General features: G+C 36.9%; 1 long non-coding RNA gene across 2 annotated transcripts; it reads right to left on the reverse strand.

Annotated features, from left to right (window-relative positions):
* Nucleotides 1-408: 408 nt before the first annotated feature.
* Nucleotides 409-15,420, reverse strand: LOC309493375. Of its 2 annotated transcripts, XR_014203884.1 has the most exons (3): nt 14,957-15,420; nt 3,396-3,604; nt 409-2,085 (listed from the first exon to the last, which is right to left on the reverse strand). It is a non-coding gene; the product is annotated as an uncharacterized lncRNA (long non-coding RNA). The 2 variants fall into 2 exon arrangements; XR_014203885.1 differs by lacking the exon at nt 14,957-15,420 and having other exon boundaries at nt 3,396-4,178.
* Nucleotides 15,421-17,779: the final 2,359 nt, after the last annotated feature.

The raw sequence follows: 17,779 nt of genomic DNA on the forward strand, positions 1-17,779 counted from the left end.
TCAAGTGAACCGTATTAGTGGACTAACGTAGGGAATAGTGATTGAGGGTTTAGGGGGTGATTTGGGATTCAGCCATTGTATCTTTTGGTTATCTTGTTCTCATCTCAATTTTGCTAGTCAATTTTGCACCCAGTTATTCAAACCCTCTAGTGCCACAAATTGTTCAAAGTTGGTAATGGTTAAAAATGTTTTAATATCTGTTGTATTTATGCTATTCTCAACCAATTCACATACGTTTTTACTACTTGTAAGTCTGTGTAATTTTTAGGTCAGTTTTAGGCCAATCCTCAGAAATGTTCTATTTTTATAATGTTATTTTAGAACATTTATTTGGTTGAGCAGTTGTTGGGGGAATCACACATGTATTCATTATTTTTATTTATTTTTACTTTCACAAGATTTTTATACATACATACATACATATACATACATTTTTTCAATGAATTTGCATTTGCACGTTCTTTATGACCTCCTTCCTGTTAGATCACTGCGAAATTGAGCAACGTTAAACAAGACTTGTATGAAATTAACTTGCAGTTCAATTTAATTAAATTGGGATTATTTCAAGCGAATGAAGTGACTCTGTCATTCTCTCGGTGCTTTGGAAGCAGACGGACGCAGGAACAATCAAACGAATTGAGTTTGTGATGCACATCTGCTCGATTTCAGATGCGGCGACAGAACGAGGACCGATGAAATGAAGATGAAGAGAACAATTACTGCGTGAAACATGCCACAGATGGCAGGACGGCATGCCACCCGGACACGAATATTCATTAATGAAGCTCTGTGTGTGTGTGGCTGTGCGTGTGTGTGCGTGCAGCGCTTCACATCCGACGCCTCACTGCTCACGATCATTCCAGTGCAGTGATCTCTCGCTCTCTCTGTCTCTCTCTCTCTCTCTCCTCCCCTGTTGGCCTCTCTGCCTTATCTCTTCTCTTTTGCATCCTTTATTCTCCAGACTATCTACATGTCTGTCTTTACTCATTTAGCTCATGCTTTTATCCAAAGCGACTTACAAATGAAAGCAATAGAAGCAATCAAACCAACAATAGGGCAACAATATGCAAGTGCTGTGACTATTGCCAGTTATCTAGCACAGCACACGAAGCAAAGGTTTTTTGAATTTTTTATTTATTTTTATGAATGTATAGTGCCCAGTGTGTGTGTGTATATGTATATAAAGTTACTGTTTTGGATTTAAATAGGCAAATGCTTAAGTGTCAATGGAAATAACATCATACGTTTTGATGTTTGGTCAAGATCTTATATTGACAATGCAAGAGTCCAGCACTCTGTAAAGTCTCTTCCAGCACATCCCAACGACTTTCAATCCCAATTAATGTGTGAAAATGATTCTTCATGCTCCTCCCAACCATTCTTTCACAATTTGAGCCTGATGAATCTTAACATTGTCATCCTGGAATATGGCCATGATGTGTCTTCCTACTCCATTAATTAGGTTGAATAACTTGCCAAACATATAACATCCTAGAACGATAATAATCACTACTGAAGTAGTGAGTTTAGGTATAGAGGAGCAGGGCCAGTGGTTGTTCTGTAGTCAAACATCAGTGCCTTTAATTTGATGTGAGCGGCAATTGTCAGCCAGTGCAAGATTGTGAGGAGATGTGTGACGTGCATCTCTTTGGTTCATTAAAGACCACCCTAGCTGCAGCGTCTGGATCAGTTGCAGAGGTTTGAAAGTGCAAGCTGGAAGACCAGCCAGGTGAGCAATACAATAGTCCAGTCTGGAGAGAACAAGCGCTTGAACAAGGAGTTGTGTAGCTCTGATAGGAAGGGCCTGATCCTGTGTTGTGTAAGGCAAATCTGCAGGACTGGGCAGTTACAGCAATGTGATCCATAAAGTTCAACTGATCATCAATCACTTCTCCAAGGTTCCTGGCTGTCCTGGATTGAGTTTTGGATGACAAAACTAGCTGAATGGTGAAGTTGTGATGAAGTGTTGGGGGTTGGCCGAGACCACAAGCAGCTCTGTCTTCACAAGGTTTAGTTGAAGGTGGTGGTTCTTCATCCTGCAAGAAATGTCTGTCAGACAGGCTGAGATGCGAGCCGTCTGATCATCTGGTTGGAATGAGAGGTAGAGTTGTGTGTCGTCAGCATAACAGTGATAGGAAAAACAATATTTCTAAATGAGAGCTCCTAATGGTGTCATGTAGATGGATAAGAGAAGCGGTCCCAGCACTGAGCCCTGAGGCACTCCAGTAGCTAGATGTTGTGACTTAAGCCGCGTTTCCACCAAAATTACCCAGAACAATTTGTACCAGGAACTTTTTTCCCAGGAACTTTTTTTGCCCCAGACCGGTTGCTTTCTGCGTTTACACCGCGGTCTAAAGTACCGGGAAGGTAAACTGCGCGCAACTGCTCCTCCCAGTCTGCGACGGACAGTAATCAGTTGCGCCACATTTATAATAAGTATGGAGGAGATTCAAACTGTGCTGCAGTTATGTATTGGTTTACTTACGAGGTAATTAACAAAACAAAATAGACGAGCACTGATACTAAAGCGTGTTCAGAAAGCTCGTATGCGTATAAAATTAGACAACGTATGTTATCAGTTATTGTGAGATGCCTGGGACGAACGCGCAAAAAAATGTCCTCTTTCACAAATACGCTTAAAAAAAAGCCTGAACCCGGTCTATCAATCATAAATAGTGACAGTCTTGTAAATAGTTGTTTGTTACTAACCTCAAAGTGCTATTTCAATCCTGTTATAGTGAATTTGTAACATGGTTTGGAGTGCCTTGCAATAGATGACAATGTGTAAACATAATGACTTAATAATAAAAGCTGTGGCAGAAAAGAGACGAGCACTGATAAAGCGTGTTCAGTAAGCTCGTAATGCTAACGTTAGATATCAAATTTGTATGTTATCAGCTATTGCGGACATTGACCGTGAGATGGCTGGGACGAACGCGCAGAAAGTTTTCTCTTCCACAAATACTCTTAATAAAGCCTGAAACTCGTCGCCAGTCCACCAGTTTTTTTTATTAAATTCCATATTTGCAGACAGACAACTCTTACTGCATGAAGCCACGACACGAACCGCAATAGATTTTTTAAAAAGGGAGGTTAAAAATAAATAAAATGCTGCGTGGAATCATCCAACCAAAATGCGGCGTGAACACAACCAATCAGCTTGTGCAGCGCACAAGTCCCACCCCTGAAAGTTCCTGAACTTTGAAAAAGTACTACCTCATGAGCAGGGACTATCGGAGGGGGAAATATTTACCCGGAACTTCATTTAGACCCTGGTTCCTGCGGTGTAAACACATTGAGTACCAGCCCAAAGTTCCTAGTTCCTGGGGAAAGTTCCTGCGGTGGAAACGCGGCTTTAGACACCTCACCCCTCCACGACACCCTAAAGGACCTACCTGAGAGGTAAGACTTGAACCATTGGAGTGCGGTTCCTGAGATGCCCTTCGTCTTGAGGAATTGGAAGGAGGATCTGGTGGTTAACTGTCTTAAAAGCAGCAGCCAGATCCAGCAAGATGAGAAGTGAATCTCAGAGCCACAATAAGAGAGCAGTCTCAGTTGAGTGTCTGCTTTTGAAACCAGACTGGTTGTTGTCCAAGAGGTTGTTCTGTGCAAGAAAGGTAGAAGGCTTGGTTGAAAATGACTCGTTCAAGTGTTTTAGCTAAATGGATGAAGAGAAAATGGTCTGTAATTTCTAGAAGTGCTGGATTTAGAGTGGGTTTCTTAAGCAGTGGGGTTATCCGAGCCTGCTTAAATGCTGTGGGAAAGGTACCAGTGTGAAGAGAGGAGTTGATTATATGAGTGAGTGTGGATACAACTGAAGAATAAATGGCTTGAAGGAGATGAATGGGGACAGGATCAAGTTTAGAGACTTCTGCCTCTGATAGTAGAGAGAAGGAGGGGTGAATGTGTGTGTTTGCTGTTGAGATAAGTGTGTCAGTTTGTGGTGTGGAAAATTGGCCGCTGATGGTGGTTGTTTTATTAATGAAAAATGTGGCAAAGTTGTCAGCTGTTAGGGTTGATGGACAGGGAAGAGGAGCACTTAGTATCTAGTGATGAGCGCTGAATAGGGGAGGAAGTGTGGATGAGACCAAAGAGGACATGCGGGAGGGTAAGAATAGGTTACGCCGAACAGTGACCTGTGGAGGAGTGAAGGTGACATGTGAAGGGCAAGTGTTGTAAATGGTAAATTGACTGCATTTATATAGCGCTTTCAACAGACCCATGGCCACCAAATCACTTTACATATTGCCTCACATTCACCCATTCATTCCCTCATTCATACACCGACGGCGGTGTCAGCCATGCAAGGCGCCATCCAGCTCATCGGGGGCAGCTGGGGGTTAGGTGTCTTGCTTATGGACACCTTGACACTTGGTCAGATGGAACCGGGGACGGAACCACCAACCTTCCGGTTTGTAGACAACCTACATGAACCACTGCCGCCCAACTCTAACTTGTAACCCATACTCTAAATTGGATGGGTTAAATACAGAGGACACATTTAGTGCGCACACATTAGGAGCAGTGAGTAGTGAACACCATACCTGTCAACACTCCCGTTTTTCCCGGGAGTCTCCCATTTTTCACACTCGTCTCCCGACCCCCTCCCGTTTTGTTATTTCTCCCGGGAAACTCCCGTAATTTGTATGGCCCAAACCTCGTTATATGAATAATCACATCAATATATTTTTCCAAGGTTGTCCAGTTGCTAGATCTTGTATGAAACATAATCAACACATCATACAAATTTCAACCTATTTGTAAGCTCAACCTACAGCCCAGTTGTGCTGTTGATGTCAGCGCAGGGAGTAGACATGGGAAGTCGAATAAGCGTCACTGATAGAATGTGAGGAGAAGACTCAGTGGTAAATATTTAACACCATTAACGCAGCATCTGTCTTTTCTGTCATCCTTTGGCTAGCGTTATATTATATGATCACGCTCGTATTCATGCAAATGCTTTTAAACCATTCAAGCCAAGACAAAGAGAATCTATTTATGATTTATGCAGTGCAAACTGTTTGATAACTTTATTACATTTATGTATATTTGAAATATTCTGAAATTAACCTTGAAATGATTACATTGACATATATTAAAAACGTACGGGGTTTTTTTTGAATGGCGATTAATCGCAAAAAAAAAAAAGTTGATTAATCTAGTAAAAAATAAATAATCGAATGTATTAATAATACTAATAATACGAAACATGAATAAATCCTATTCATTTTTATTTTGATTGAAAATGATGTAGTTTGATGAATATCTGTGCACTTTGTGTATTTATTTGGCCTCTGCCAAATGGTAATTATTCAGTTGAAATCAGTTCAGTGCTGTCCAGTGATCAACACACACACACACACACACACACACACACACACACACACACACACACACACACACACACACACACACACACACACACACACACACACACACACACACACACACACACACACACTGCACATTCACTTGCTTAAATAACCAAAGGTCAACACTCCCACAACCACACACTGTTACAAACAGTTACACAAGTTTCTGCAATCACACTAAATCTCCAATGTTTGCCAAAGCACGGTTCTCACAGTTCAGCAAACACAAGTCTATGCAAACACACACACACTCTCTCATACATGCGTGATGTGACATACATTTCATTCAGAGACTCTTAACGCTAACAGACACGGAGATCGACCAACCAAACCAGAAACGCAACAACACAAACACTTTGGTGCAAAAAGCACAAACACTGATGCAGCCTGGGAGATCCTTCAGGATGTTTGGGTCTCGAGGTGATTTATGTCTGAGCTACAGTGTGTTGAAATACCTGTGTGTTTCTTTGAGAAGGTCATGTGTGCAGTGCTGTTGCCTAGACAGTGTTTGTTCCTGGCCGAGAGTGTGTTTTGAGTGAGTGAGTGAGTGTGTGTTTGTTCAGTGCTGTTGGATAACATGATCTTTAGGAAGTGTGACTGCAGTGCAGTGTGTGTTTTGTGTGTGTCTGCGCATGTATGTGTGTGATCCTCTGCATTGAGCCGCTGCTGGTCTACGGATGACTTGCTAGAATGTAAATGAGAGCGAACAAAGAGCGCTTTAGTGAACAAGACAGACACACTTACTAGGGCACTATGAAAACTGCTGAGTGTACAGTGTGAGAAAGTGAGCTGATCACTAAACTGATGATTGTCATTATTACTGGCAAAATAATCAAATTGTATCCCTCATAACTACTCCTACTTAATCTCAAGTTACTTATTCTCTTGTAATATTTCTATTATATATATTTTTTTTGTTTAATCTGCATTTTAATTGTTCATTTAAATTAAATTATGATTATTTTTAAATTATTGATATATTTTGCGTTTCTGTTATTTTACTTCTCAACATTACTGGTTTACTGTATTTGCACTATTTCTATTTATTTTATTGCTTATTTTACTTGTATTATTTTATGTCAACAATGGTTTACTCATTTGCATTTTCTTTAATTTTCTTATATTTTTTCTTTTCTTTTTCTTTTCTTATTTTTTTTATTTGTTAGTATCACTGGTTTACTGTGTTTGCCCTATTGGTATTTAGATATTCCATTCAATTTATTATTATTATTTGTTAATATTACTGGTTTACTTCAATGTAATGCTTTGGCAAACATGTTGCATCATGCCACTAAAGCACATGAAACTTAAAGAAACTGATTTATTGAGAAATGCCTCATTCTTGCGTTCTCAAGTCAGTGTGTCTGAAAACAAGAGTGGCGTCTGCATAACTGAACTCCTTCATATCATACCTGAATTTTTAGGACTAATTTTTAGGACTCAGAATTGTGTTTCCGGTAAACCTGTGATATGCATGCTGTGTGTTTTATTGAGGGATGTTGGTGACTGACAGCTGCCCGTCATGTGAAGGGATTAAATGTGTGTGAAGCACATTGAGTGTGTGTTTTGTGCGAGAGAATAAAAGATGAGAGAAACAGAAACCAGATCTGTGAAGGAGAGGAAGACAAAGACAACATTGTGAGATTAAAGCTCTGTGGAGATGAAACTGGATCTACCAGCTCCATCCACAACACTTCTCCTCAGTTTATCCACACTGAGAACTATACAGAAAATGAGATGAAATGCAGCTGAGATGCTTCTGATTTTCTCAGTTCTGATCTCTCTTCTTCATGCGTTGGTTTCTCCAGAGCTTTAGTGAAGGTGTGTTTGACCTCATCAGGAGGTCGAGAGCTTCACACACGCTTTGGAATGTTGACAGGTGGATCTCGGAACCAGCAGAACTCCCACACAGTTCCAGTGCGTTCCAGATGTGTTTATATTACACACACTGAAACACGTTCAGTATTCAGTATATATATTACATTTATCAGTTCTAATAATGCATTTATTCTGACTTTATAACACGCAATTCTGACTTTAACACGCAATTCTGACTTTATATCACGCAATTCTGACTTTAACACGCAATTCTGACTTTATAACACGCAATTCTGACTTTATAACACGCAATTGTGACAATATAACAATTCTGACTTTATAACACACAATTCTGACTTTATAACACGCAATTCTGACTTTAACACGCAATTCTGACTTTATAACACGCAATTCTGACTTTATAACACGCAATTGTGACAATATAACAATTCTGACTTTATAACACGCAATTCTGACTTTATAACACGCAATTCTGACTTTATAACACGCAATTGTGACAATATAACAATTCTGACTTTATAACACACAATTCTGACTTTATAACACGCAATTCTGACTTTAACACGCAATTCTGACTTTATAACACGCAATTCTGACTTTATAACACGCAATTGTGACAATATAACAATTCTGACTTTATATCACGCAATTCTGACTTTATAACACGCAATTCTGACTTTAAAACACGCAATTCTGACTATATAACAATTCTGACTTTATAACGCAATTGTGACTTTATAACACGCAATTATGACTTTATAACACGCAATTATGACTTTATAACACACAATTCTGACTTTATAACACGCAATTATGACTTTATAACACGCAATTCTGACTTTATCACGCAATTATGACTTTATAACACGCAATTATGACTTTATAACACGCAATTCTGACTTTATAACACGCAATTGTGACTATATAACACAATTCTGACTATCACGCAATTCTGACTTTATAACACACAATTCTGACTTTATAACACGCAATTCTGACTTTATAACACGCAATTCTGACTTTATCACGCAATTATGACTTTATAACACGCAATTATGACTTTATAACACGCAATTATGACTTTATAACACACAATTCTGACTTTATAACACGCAATTCTGACTTTAACACGCAATTATGACTTTATAACACGCAATTATGACTTTAACACGCAATTCTGACTTTATAACACACAATTGTGACTTTATAACACGCAATTCTGACTTTATAACACGCAATTCTGACTTTATCACGCAATTATGACTTTATAACACGCAATTATGACTTTATAACACGCAATTATGACTTTATAACACACAATTCTGACTTTATAACACGCAATTGTGACTATATAACACAATTCTGACTTTATATCACGCAATTCTGACTTTATAACACACAATTCTGACTTTATAACACGCAATTCTGACTTTATAACACGCAATTCTGACTTTATCACGCAATTATGACTTTATAACACGCAATTATGACTTTATAACACGCAATTATGACTTTATAACACACAATTCTGACTTTATAACACGCAATTGTGACTATATAACACAATTCTGACTTTAAATCACGCAATTCTGACTTTATAACACGCAATTCTGACTTTATAACACGCAATTCTGACTTTATAACACGCAATTGTGACTTTATAACACGCAATTATGACTTTAACGCAATTATGACTTTATAACACGCAATTATGACTTTATAACACGCAATTCTGACTTTATAACACACAATTCTGACTTTATAACACACGCAATTCTGACTTTATAACACGCAATTCTGACTATAACACGCAATTGTGACTTTATAACACGCAATTGTGACTTTATAACACACAATTCTGACTATAACACGCAATTCTGACTTTATAACACGCAATTCTGACTTTATAACACGCAATTCTGACTTTATAACACGCAATTCTGACTTTATAACACGCAATTATGACTTTATAACACGCAATTCTGACTTTATAACACACGCAATTATGACTTTATAACACGCAATTGTGACTTTATAACACACGCAATTCTGACTTTATAACACACGCAATTCTGACTTTATAACACGCAATTCTGACTTTATAACACACGCAATTCTGACTTTATAACACACGCAATTCTGACTTTATAACACGCAATTGTGACTTTATAACACGCAATTGTGACTTTATAACACGCAATTCTGACTTTATAACACACGCAATTCTGACTTTATAACACGCAATTCTGACTTTATAACACGCAATTGTGACTTTATAACACGCAATTCTGACTTTATAACACACAATTCTGACTATAACACGCAATTCTGACTTTATAACACGCAATTCTGACTTTAACACGCAATTGGGACTTTATAACACGCAATTCTGACTTTATAACACGCAATTGTGACTATATAACACGCAATTGTGACTTTATAACACGCAATTCTGACTTTATAACACGCAATTCTGACTTTATAACACGCAATTCTGACTTTATAACACGCAATTCTGACTTTATAACACGCAATTGTGACTATATAACACAATTCTGACTTTATATCACGCAATTCTGACTTTATAACACGCAATTCTGACTTTATAACACGCAATTCTGACTTTATATCACGCAATTCTGACTTTATAACACAATTCTGACTTTATAACACGCAATTCTGACTTTATAACACGCAATTATGACTTTATAACACACAATTATGACTTTAACACGCAATTATGACTTTAACACGCAATTCTGACTTTATATCTTGCAATTATGACTTTATAACACGCAATTATGACTTTAACACGCAATTATGACTTTATAACACACAATTCAGACTTTATATCTCGCAATTCTGACTTTATAACACGCAATTCTGACTTTATAACACGCAATTCTGACTTTATATCACGCAATTCTGACTTTATATCACGCAATTCTGACTTTATAACACACAATTCTGACTTTATAACACGCAATTATGACTTTATAACACGCAATTATGACTTATAACACGCAATTATGACTTTAACACGCAATTATGACTTTATATCTCGCAATTCTGACTTTATATCACACAATTCTGACTTTATATCACACAATTCTGACTTTATTACACAACTGTGACTATATCACACAATTCTGACTTTATAACACGCAATTCTGACTTTATAACACGCAATTCTGACTTTATAACACGCAATTCTGACTTTATAACACGCAATTGTGACTATATAACACAATTCTGACTTTATATCACGCAATTCTGACTTTATAACACGCAATTCTGACTTTATAACACGCAATTCTGACTTTATATCACGCAATTCTGACTTTATAACACACAATTCTGACTTTATAACACGCAATTCTGACTTTATAACACGCAATTATGACTTTATAACACACAATTATGACTTTAACACGCAATTATGACTTTAACACGCAATTCTGACTTTATATCTTGCAATTATGACTTTATAACACGCAATTATGACTTTAACACGCAATTATGACTTTATAACACACAATTCAGACTTTATATCTCGCAATTATGACTTTATAACACGCAATTCTGACTTTATAACACGCAATTCTGACTTTATAACACGCAATTCTGACTTTATAACATGCAATTGTGACTATATAACACAATTCTGACTTTATATCACGCAATTCTGACTTTATAACACGCAATTCTGACTTTATAACACGCAATTCTGACTTTATATCACGCAATTCTGACTTTATAACACACAATTCTGACTTTATAACACGCAATTCTGACTTTATAACACGCAATTCTGACTTTATAACACACAATTATGACTTTAACACGCAATTCTGACTTTAACACGCAATTCTGACTTTATATCTTGCAATTATGACTTTATAACACGCAATTATGACTTTAACACGCAATTATGACTTTATAACACACAATTCAGACTTTATATCTCGCAATTCTGACTTTATAACACGCAATTCTGACTTTATAACACGCAATTCTGACTTTATATCACGCAATTCTGACTTTATAACACACAATTCTGACTTTATAACACGCAATTATGACTTTATAACACGCAATTATGACTTATAACACGCAATTATGACTTTAACACGCAATTATGACTTTATATCTCGCAATTCTGACTTTATATCACACAATTCTGACTTTATATCACACAATTCTGACTTTATTACACAACTGTGACTATATCACACAATTCTGACTTTATAACACAACTGTGACTATATCACACAATTCTGACTTTATATCACACAATTCTGACTTTATAACACAACTGTGACTATATCACACAATTCTGACTTTATAACACGCAATTCTGACTTTATAACACACAATTCTGACTTTATAACACAACTGTGACTATATCACACAATTCTGACTTTATAACACGCAATTCTGACTTTATATCACACAATTCTGACTTTATAACACGCAATTCTGACTTTATATCACACAATTCTGACTTTATTACACAACAGTGACTATATCACACAATTCTGACTTTATATCACACAATTCTGACTTTATAACACGCAATTCTGACTTTATATCACACAATTCTGACTTTATAACACGCAATTCTGACTTTATATCACACAATTCTGACTTTATTACACAACAGTGACTATATCACACAATTCTGACTTTATATCACACAATTCTGACTTTATAACACAACTGTGACTATATCACACAATTCTGACTTTATAACACACAATTCTGACTTTATATCACACAATTCTGACTTTATTACACAACAGTGACTATATCACACAATTCTGACTTTATAACACGCAATTCTGACTTTATAACACGCAATTCTGACTTTATAACACGCAATTCTGACTTTATAACACACAATTCTGACTTTATAACACAATTGTGACTATATCACACAATTCTGACTTTATAACACAATTGTGATTATATCACACAATTCTGATTTTATAACACAATTGTGACTTTATAACACAATTCAGATTTTATAACACAATTGTGACTATATCACACAATTCTGACTTTATAACACAATTGTGACTATCACACAATTCTGACTTTATAACACGCAATTCTGACTTTATATCACACAATTCTGACTTTATTACACAATTGTGATTATATCACACAATTCTGATTTTATAACACAATTGTGACTTTATAACACAATTCAGATTTTATAACACAATTGTGACTATATCACACAATTCTGACTTTATAACACAACTGTGACTATATCACACAATTCTGACTTTATAACACGCAATTCTGACTTTATATCACACAATTCTGACTTTATTACACAACAGTGACTATATCACACAATTCTGACTTTATATCACACAATTCTGACTTTATAACACAATTGTGACTATATCACACAATTCTGATTTTATAACACAATTGTGACTTTATAACACAATTCAGATTTTATAACACAATTGTGACTATATCACACAATTCTGACTTTATAACACAATTGTGACTATCACACAATTCTGATTTTATAACACAATTCTGACTTTATATCACACAATTCTGACTTTATAACACAATTGTGATTATATCACACAATTCTGATTTTATAACACAATTGTGACTTTATAACACAATTCAGATTTTATAACACAATTGTGACTATATCACACAATTCTGACTTTATAACACAATTGTGACTATCACACAATTCTGATTTTATAACACAATTGTGACTATATCACACAATTCTGATTTTATAACACAATTGTGACTATATCACACAATTCTGATTTTATAACACAATTGTGACTATATCACACAATTCTGATTTTATAACACAATTGTGACTATATCATGCAATTCTGACTTTATAACACGCAATTGCGACTATATCAAGCATATCTGACTATAACTCGCAATTCTTACTTTATATCACGCAATTCTGAGAGATTCTGAGCTGTAAACTCGCAATTGTGAGGAAAAAAGTCAGAAAGGCGAGATTAAAAGCCGCAATTAATTTATTTTATTTTTTTATTCTGTGGCGGAAACGAGCTTCCATAGTATTTAGCATATTTAAATGTCAAATGATGGAAATCACATTATATGGCATACATCACTTTTAATTGTGCATATTGCACAACCGTGTTAATCATTAATATACTGTTATTGTTCTTATTAATATTTTGAATTCATTTATTATTTTATGTATTACATTTTAATTGTATTTAATGTTTTATTATTTCATTTCAAAGTTTAATTTAATTATTTCATTTAAAGTCATTTCAGTTAACTGTTATTTTATTTCAAGTATTTTTTTATTTTTTTTTAAGATTTAGTTAAACATAACCCTGAGTACATCACCTGGGTATTTTGTGCATATGGAAAATCAATATTCTCTGCACAATCCTGCAGAAAAAGCATGGCTAGTCTGCTTTTCTGAACACACAGTCTCCATCATGGGCCTTTCATCAGTAATAGTTGTTTATGAAATAGCGGTTTTGTCAATATCTGCTCGTCTTTGTGATTTCTGGGTCATTTTCTGTGTTGTTGATGCTGGATAATGCTGTGTTTTTCTCTGATGTGACGCAATCATCCGTGACAGTAACCGTGTGTGTGTGTGTGTGTGTGTGTGTGTGTGTGTGTGTGTGTGTGTGTGTGTGTGAGCATCTGCTTCTCTGCGTTTGACAGACTCGACTTCAGAATCTCAGGAGATTAGACAGAGTTTGAAGATGTCGTGTCCTATTTGAAGATATTCTGTGTGAATAAACCGTGCTGACTAACTGTGTGTGTGAGTGTGTGTGAGTCTGAGACGTCACTGCTGTACTAATGTAGGTCAGCCACTGCAGTGATGTCACTGCCAGAGCAGCCAATCAGAGGAGAGGATCATTCCCTCAATCTGTAGCTAAAGCAGGAAAACTGACTTCCCTTTTCCAGAGCAGTGACGCTGTTCAAAAACACACACTTAACAGCCTGAAAAATGATCTGTAAAAGCTCTACTGTACATTAATACACGTGTGCGGTCAGTGCTTTCTTATTTCTCTTAAAGTAGTGCTGGGCAACGATTAATAATCACGATTAATCGCATCCAAAATAAAAGTTTGTGTTTTTGAACGATAATGTTAACCGTTGAAGACAGACCTACTGTGAGCGACGAGGTTGTTAATTCATAGTAAATGTTTGTTGAAGCCATCAGTGCACATTTTTTTAATTAATCTTGTTCACCAGTGGATTTCCCCACCAATCAGAGAATCACAATCAAAAGAGCTCCGCCCACTGCAAATTACCCAACAGAGTCAGTCACTTTCAAACCACTTAAAACGTTAAACATAAAAAAACATTGTTTCTATACACACGATAATCATCTTTAAATCAGTAGTTTTATATTTATCCATAGTTTGTCATTCGATTGTCATTCTCAATGCATTATGGGATTGCAGTTATTTTCCACACCAAAGCCATTAGGTTCACAGTCGTGTACTTTTGTCTGATTTTCCAAATACTTTTTTGCTTCAAGTCAAAGTTCAATGTTGCGGTTCACCTCATAGCTGGTTGATTTGGTTCATGACTAATACCTCCTCAACGAATAGACTTTTGTTAAAATCCTTATGGGAAAAATTAATGGACAACATACTTTCAGAACCAAAAGTGGGCGGGCACTAAATCGCTCAATAAAACAAGTAGTTGCAACTCTTAAAGTGACAGTTCACCCAAAAAAAACATTTACTCACCCTAATATCGTTCCAAACCTGAACACATTTCTTTCTTCTGAGGAACATCATAAAATGAAGTGCTTTTTTTGGGTGAACTTTCCCTTTAACTGACCTCTCATTTCAACAGCACATTTACTCAACTGCACGGCCTGTGTGTGTTCGGTAGATAACAGTGACCTAAAATACCCCGAGAGGTTCCCCCGTGTTCTGGAACGACGCCTCACAAAGATAAATCCTTATCAAAATCATAATAAAACTCCCTTTCCGTCCAAACGTCTGACCGCTGAGCTTGAAGCACAACAGCATTGGAACTGAGAAGTGTTTTCCTGAGTCCACACCAGAGCTGCCAAACTCCCGCGTGTGTGTGTGTGTTCATGCATTGTTGCGTGTGTAACCTTAGCCGCTCTGAGTCATATTGTTTGATACTTTCTATAGGTCACGTTTATTTCTAGCAAACGCTCTGTAAGACTGAAATAGCTCCACGTTGTAAACAGTCTACATGTATTATATCATCCGTCTACAGTTCATCAAACTCCACTTTCTTTCTCCTTAAGAACAGCTTATTTTCGGATCATCGGTCCTCATGCTCGGTAAACACTGGTCACTATCTTTAATTTCCCATTGCCCACTAAACCCCCACAGTCGGCATGTTTTCAGGCCCTTTCAAGTTTGATTTTGACGCGACATAAAGCGCTGATATCTAAGTAGGGACGCACCGATATGAACATTTTGGGGTCGATACCGATAATTCTTTATATTTGAAAACCGATAACTGATATATTAGTCGATAAATCAAAATCCAAATTTTTATATCATTTTTGAAAGCCTGATTACAAAAACCAAAATCTCACCATTAAAATCCATGTCCCAAACACACAATTATGATGTTCTCATTATAACTGTATGTAGCCGATATGACTGCACATGTTGCACTTTACTGTATTTTCCTTGTTGAGGTGATTTCAATCATATTTTAAGCAATTCAAAACCATCATGTTGAACAGGTGCATCTGAAGTGTCTCAGCTGAAGGAAATAATCCATTATTTATCAGCTTTAATATATCGGCCAAATGTTCTTATCGGGCCGATAATGATAACATTATAAATGAACATATATCGGCCGATACCGATATGGTCAGGTCAAGTCAACTCATCTTCATTTATATAGCGCTTTTAACAATGTAGATTGTTTCAAAGCAGCTTTACAGAGATAAACGTATAATTTAAGGTAACAGAGATTGTTTTGGCTTTATAGCGGTTCTTTAATAACGTTAAATATGGTGGCCGATATATATTGTGCGTCCCAATATCTAAGTGGCTGAGCTTTTTACTTACTATTTAATAAGTCTTCCCATTATCGTCTTCATTTTGTTCATTCACACTGATTCGCGAACGCGGAACACGCATGAAAACAAGAGGCGGGATTTATCACGTGAGCCAGTCGTAACCAATCACAGCGTGCCTCCTCTCACGTGACTTTCATCCATTCATTCTCAGGCCCCGTACATGGTTATTTTGAAAAACTGAGACACTTCCCTTCGTTCGTGCCCTTCGTTTACACGCAAACGGAGAATTCGCCTCTGAAAACGATTCTTTCTAAAAACTCCGGCCAGAGTGGAGATTTTGGAAAAGGTTTAGGCAGCCGACGTCACAGTGTGCGGCAGAACTGGCACCTGCGTCAGAAGTGTGACCAGACAGAGGAAGTGATTCGTTGCTGTTGTTGCTATTTTAGGGATTCTGATTGGCTAACGTGGGCTTGAGCTTCTCGTTACACTGCCACCTACAGGTTTGGCATGCTCTTGACGGCATATATACATGGGTTCGCGTAAACAAACACTTTTCTGAAAATTGAAAGGTGTGCACAATGTTATTTTTGAAAGCGGAGAGGGTGAAATGTCCGTTTATGAAAATAGCTGTCCACGTGTAAACGTAGCCTCAGTTACCCCCCACTAAACCCACCACACGCATTAGCAGATGAGCAGTTACGGTCAATGGACCTACTGGTGTCACTGTTGGACAGTGATTCTTTAGAAAAACGAGGGATGTTTACACTTTTTAAATGTCACATTTTATAATATTTCAGTTGTTTTATATTTGTAAAATGAACTATTTCTCATCGGAGGAAACACCCCTGATACATACACGCATGCATACATACATCTGGAGAAATTGAGAATCATGATTTTCTTGTTTCAAATAAAGATCACGATTCCCCCATGATTCTGAACAGACATCTAAACAAAACTAGATGTACCGCATCGCGGTACAAAATATGACCGCCGCTCAGGCCTGCACTGGCTTTCCACAAAAATAAATGACGTGGAGTAATTTGGCTGTATTGCGTGTTTATGTATATACCTAAAAAAAGTAATAGTATGTGCATGTCTGTCTGTGTGTGTGTGTGTGTGTGTGTGTGTGTGTGTATGTGTGTGTATTTGTGTATGTGTGTGTCTGTGTGTGTGTGTGTGTGTGTGTGTCTGTGCGTGTATGTATGTGTGCGTACATGTGTGCGCGTGTGTGTTTGTGTGTGTGTGTGTCTGTGCATGTGGATTTGTATGTGTGTGTATGGGTGTGTGTCTGTGCGTGTGGATGTCAGTGTGTGTGCATGCTTGCGTTTGTTTGTATTCCTGCATGTGTGTGTGTGACAGTATCATCCTAAACCAGCAACCCTTCGCTCAACAGCACCATCTACAGGCCGATGAGTGTACAGTCACTAAATGTGCACATAAATGAATTTATTTTATACCCCCCCATGGATGAAATTCTACAAAACTTAGCAGAGGATACCCCCAGAGGTTGTCAAGTTAATCATACACATGAAATATGGTGCAGTTCTGAACA

Source organism: Leuciscus leuciscus, assembly GCF_965113295.1.
Source record: "Leuciscus leuciscus genome assembly, chromosome: 2".
In the NCBI taxonomy this organism is placed as follows: domain Eukaryota; kingdom Metazoa; phylum Chordata; class Actinopteri; order Cypriniformes; family Leuciscidae; genus Leuciscus; species Leuciscus leuciscus.